The sequence below is a fragment of the Podarcis bocagei genome (genome assembly GCF_964188305.1).
Source record: "Podarcis bocagei genome assembly, chromosome: W".
NCBI classification, from domain to species: domain Eukaryota; kingdom Metazoa; phylum Chordata; class Lepidosauria; order Squamata; family Lacertidae; genus Podarcis; species Podarcis bocagei.
In genome coordinates this window covers 83,711,773-83,717,321 of record NC_138131.1, presented here as the reverse complement: position 1 = coordinate 83,717,321, position 5,549 = coordinate 83,711,773, and the positions used below count along the sequence as shown (strand labels likewise).

Sequence of the window (5,549 nt, the reverse complement as noted above, 5' to 3'; positions counted from 1 at the left end):
AAAATCCAACCACCCCCCCCAAGTTTTAAAACTTTAACTTACCGATTGGCTGCAAAAGAAGTTTTGGAAAAGCTTCAAAAATCACCAAAGTCTTCAAAAACCTCAACTGTTCCCCCAGCCCCTCCCCAACTGTTGCAACCCCCTCCCCAACTGTTGCAACCCCCTCCCCAACTGTTGCAACCCCCTCCCCAACTGTTCCCCCAGGCCCTCCCCAACTGTTGCAAACCCCTCCCCAACTGTTCCTCCAGCCACCCACCACACAGAAATTCAAACCCAGAATTTTTTTTAAAAAAAACACAGCAGAGTGGCCCAATGGTCACAGAAAATCATAAAAATGCAGAAAAAACCACACAAGCTTCCAAATTATTGCAAACCCCTCCTCAACTGTTCCCCCAGCCACCCACCACACAGAAATTCAAACCCAGTTTTTTTTAAAAAAAAAACCAGCAGAGTGGCCCAATGGTCACAAAAAATGCAGGAAAAAAACACACAAGCTTCCAGATTCTTACAAACCCCTCCCCAACACCAAGTCCTTGATTTCCAAACACCCCAACCCAAAATCCAAAACCCCCCAAAAAAGTTTTAAAAGTTTAACTTACCAAATGGCTGCAAAAGAAGTTTTGGGAAAGCTTCAAAAAGCAGCAAAGTCTTCAAAAACTTCAAAAAATACTACCACACCACGTGCTATGAGTTGCTCCTCGAAGTCAAGTCGCAACTGCACCTCTTCAAGCAATGCACCCTGGGTATTAACGGTTTTAAGAAAAAGGAAACAAACTTGCAATACGTTTTCGTCTTGTGAAGCAAGCCCATAGAGAAATTCGTCTTGCGAAGCAGCTCAAAAACCGCAAAACCCTTTCGTCTAGCGAGTTTTTCGTCTTGCGAGGCATTCGTCTTGCGGGGCACCACTGTAATAATCCTAATAACATCTTTTGTCTTCAGAATTGACGGGTAAATCTCAGTCTAACTGGAGCTCAAACAAAGGTAGTAGGGGAACTTCCATTATTGTTAGCAGGCAGGTCTGGTTCTGGAGTTGGGTGGCCTAACAGTGAGGGGGGGGGTGCTATTAAAGCCACGTAAAAAACAACGACCTACTTGATGTTTAGAACATTTGATGTTTCTCAATCCTCTCCCTGGAGGAAAAAAGATTCAGTTACATTAAAAGGCAGCCGTGGCTTCCCCCCACCCTGCCCCAGTGTTGGGAGCAATAGCCCTCAGCAGCTTGTGTAGATGTTGGAAGGTTTATAAGAAGTAGGTGCTGAGAGAGATGGGGAGAAACAATCTCTATTCAACTACAAAAGCCCTCACAGCATCCACCAGGCTTTGGCCAACAATCACAAGAAAGCATCACACCATTCCTTCAGGCAGCCATAACAGTCTCTGGATTGCTTGGCGTTGGCACCGCATGTGTCCTTCAGCCACTCGCGGAAGAGGTCCTTCAGCACTAAGAACTGTCCCAGAACCACGTACGCCTTGTCAAAGCCTTTGTCTTCCAGCTTCCTGCCAAGTACATCTCCAATGCCAGCTAAAGTACCAAGAGACTTGTCCCCCATGGGCTCAGCCATGAAGTCCTGATGCTTCTGACTGGTGGTCATGTTGCCTGCAGCTCTGCCTGCTCTCTCGCCTCAACCACTGCTCCCATCAAAGGGTGCTGAGAGTTGTTAGAAGACCCACTAGTCTCTTCACAGAGCTACAATTCCCAGAGTTCCCTGTGAAGAGGGATTGATAAACTGCTCTGGGAGCAGAAAAGGGGTTCTCAGCTGTAATGGGTATGGGGTTGCTCATGCGTAAGTTGCTGCCTCTCCTGGTTATGTTGCCTTGTTAAACTTTTCTGTCTGCATAGCCCTTCAATTCGTGGCTGCCTCAGTCGCTAGCAGAATCCGTCAGTGGGCGTTTCTTAAATCTTTTCCAACATAAAAGTTGTTTGACACCCAGTCTCCTCCTACTCTCTCTGCGCGGAAGTCTTCTGTGCAGGGTGGGCGTGGGTAGCGGAGGACCCGTGCTCTCCCCGCTGGTGTCCGGTGAAGAGTCCTGGAGCCCTCTCGCCGATTCCCCCATCAGCCCCTCTATATCCCTGGTGTTGCGCTGATTTGCTTCCCCATCTGCGGAGCTGCATCTCTCCCTGCTGGGCCCTTCTCCAGCATCATTTAAGAGCCTTCCCTCCGCCTCTAGCTCCGATGTCAGTTCCCTGACATCAGCCCTCTTAGCAAATCAGTTCCCAGGATTCTTTGAGGGAAGCCATGACTATTTAAAACAATAGTGTTTTAAGTGTGTTTTGTGAATGTGGCCAGTATACAGGTGAAACTCGGAAAATTAGAATATTGTGGAGAAGTTCATTTATTTCAGGAATTCAGCTTAAAAGGTGAGAGCTGGACCATAAAGAAGGCTGATCGCTGAAGAATGGATGCTTTTGAATTCTGGTGCTGGAGGAGACTCTTGAGAGTCCCATGGACTGCAAGAGGATCCAACCTCTCCATTCTGAAGGAAATCAGCCCTGAGTGCTCACTGGAAGGACAGATCCTGAAGCTGAGGCTCCAATACTTTGGCCACCTCATGAGAAGAGAGGACTCCCTGGAAAAGACCCTGATGTTGGGAAAGATGGAGAGCACAAGGAGAAGGGGACGACAGAGAACGAGATGGTTGGACAGTGTTCTCGAAGCTACCAGCATGAGTTTGACCAAACTGCGGGAGGCAGTGGAGGACAGAAGTGCCTGGCGTGCTCTGGTCCAGGGGGTCACGAAGAGTCGGACACGACTAAACGACTAAACAACAACAATATATGAGATAGACTCATGACATGCAAAGCAAGATATGTCAAGCCTTTATTAGTTATCATTGTGATGATTAGAATATTAAATGAAATCAGCAAAATAAGGACTGCAAATAGAGCAAATCTCTTTTCTGATAAGAACAGCTTTTGCATCTCATTTGGAAACCAAGGACCCAGAGTCTGGAGGAAGAACGGGGAGGGACACAATGCCAGATGCTTGAAGTCCAGTGTGAAGTTTCCACAGTCTGTGTTGATTTGGGGAGCCATGTCATCAGCTGGTGTTGGTCCACTGTGCTTCATTAAGTCCAGGGTCAATGCAGCCGTCTACCAGGAGATTTTGGAGCACTTCATTCTTCATGGGGATGCTGACTTCATTTTCCAGCAGGAATTGGCACCTGCCCACACTGCCAAAAATACCAAAACCTGGTTCAATGCCCATGGGATTACTGTGCTTGATTGGCCAGCTAATTCGCCTGACCTGAACCCCATAGAGAATCTATGGGGCACTGCCAAGAGACAGATGAGAGACATAAGACCGAGCAATGCAGAAGAGCTGAAGGCTGCTATTGAAGCATCCTGGTCTTTCATAACACCTCAGCAGTGCCACAGGCTGATAGGCAGTAATTGATGCAAAAGGGGCCCAAACCAAGTACTAAGTACATATGCATGCTTCTACTTCTCAGAGGTCCAATATGGCTCTATTTGCAGTCCTTGTTTTTCTGATTTTATTTAATATTCTAATTTCCTGAGATTGTTAATTTGGGGTTTTCATCAGCTGTACGCCATGATCATCACAATTATAACAAATAAAGGCTTGACATATCTCGCTTTGCATGTCATGAGTCTATCTCATATATTAGTTTCACCTTTTAAGTTGAATTACTGAAATAAATGAACTTTCCCACGATATTCTAATTTCCGAGTTTCACCTGTATATAAGGAGGCAGCATCAAAATCTGTCTCCTGCATGTGGTTCTGAAAAATGTTTTGACACCGAAATGCATGAAAGATGCTGGCCTAAAAAAAAAAAAGAAGACACTAGCTTCATGGTACTGTTAGGTGCCATGCAGGGTGCTTTGAAACATTTCACACACATCCACAATTTCTATAAAATACATTCTGCTTTATTAGTTACATACACAGACTGTTCATCTGTACTTATATAATGTTATCAGATGCGCAATCTCAAACTGGATTTAATGAACATCTGCCATAGAATACTTTGCTAGAAGAGAGAGACAAGTCTGAAAATATATTGAAAGGCACCATTGTTTATTGGGCACAGTGGGGTATACAGCACCAGCAACACAATTCTTTAGCAAGTAAAATGAGGCCCCAACTGCACCATGTGTTTAAAGCAATATCACATTGCTTTAAGCAGTCATGATTTCCCCAAAGAATTTTGGGAACTTCAATTTGTTATGGGTGCCGCAGTTGTTAGGAAACCCCTAGTCCTCTGATAGCTACAATTCCCTGAGTGGTTTAACAGTCAATCCTTTTACCATGGGAACTTTGGGAATTGTAACTCTGTGAGGGGAAAAGGGAGTTTCCTAGCAATTCTCAGTACTCTTAACTGAGGTTCACAGGATTCTTTGAGAAGCCATGACTGTTCAAAGGGGGCAACTGGCAAGTTGAAGGCTCAGAGGTGGGAGGAAGCTGGAGGCCTCAAGTACACCCAGACCTTTATTGCAACTTCTCATGAGAACATTGTGGATCTTCACTCTCAAGAGGTACCACACTTCCACCAAAGGCACCCCACTCACAGAACATGCCAAGCAGTACTTGCCTGGGCAAACATGGGTTTGTGGGCTGATGGGAGGGAAGCAAGCAGAGAAACAGAAGCAGGCAGAAGAAAAAGGCTGGAATGTGGCTGCCGCCAAGCATGTATTGCTGAAAACACATGTTAAATGCACATAAGATGCAAATTGCCTGTTTTGCTTTGCTTCCGGTTATACATAAGATAATAATAATAATAATAATAATAAATTTTATTTATATCCTGCCCTCCCCAGCCGAAGCCGGGCTCAGGGCGGCTAACAACACTAAAATAGTGCAACATTATCAAAAACATCATAAGAATTAATTAAAATCAAAAATGATGGCAACCATAAACTAAAGTATTGTAAAGATTGCCAAAGGAGGGAGTCAGGCTGTGCCCTGGCCAAAGGCCTGGTGGAACAGCTCTGTCTTGCAGGCCCTGCGGAAAGATGTCAAGTCCTGCAGGGCCCTTGTCTCTTGTGACAGAGCGTTCCACCAGGTTGGAGCCGCAGCCGAAAAAGCCCTGGCTCTAGTTGAGGCCAGCCTAACCTCTCTGTGGCCTGGGACCTTCAAGATGTTTTTATTTGAGGACCGTAAGTTCCTCTGTGGGGCATACCAGGAGAGGCGGTCCCGTAGATACGAGGGTCCTAGGCCGTGTAGGGCTTTGAAGGTTAAAACCAGCACCTTAAACCTGATCCTGTACTCCACCGGGAGCCAGTGCAGCTGGTATAGCACCGGATGAATGTGATCCCGCAGCGAAGACCCCGTAAGGAGTCTCGCCGCGGCATTCTGCACCCGCTGGAGTTTCTGGGTCAGTCTCAGGGGCAGCCCCACGTAGAGCGAGTTACAATAATCCAGTCTGGAGGTGACCGTCGCGTGGATCACAGTGGCTAGGTCAGGGCGAGAGAGGTAAGGAGCCAACTGCTTAGCTTGGCGGAGATGAAAAAATGCCGCCTTTGTTATAGCTGCAATCTGAGCCTCCATGGAGAGGGAGGTATCGAAGATTACACCCAAACTCTTAACG

The 5,549-nt window shown here is 46.4% G+C and overlaps 1 pseudogene across 1 annotated transcript; it reads right to left on the bottom strand.

Moving 5' to 3' along the window:
- Positions 1-1,069: 1,069 nt before the first annotated feature.
- LOC308577994 (barrier-to-autointegration factor pseudogene) lies at positions 1,070-1,691 on the bottom strand (annotated as a pseudogene). The gene has a single exon. The product of its transcript is annotated as a barrier-to-autointegration factor pseudogene (transcript).
- Positions 1,692-5,549: the final 3,858 nt, after the last annotated feature.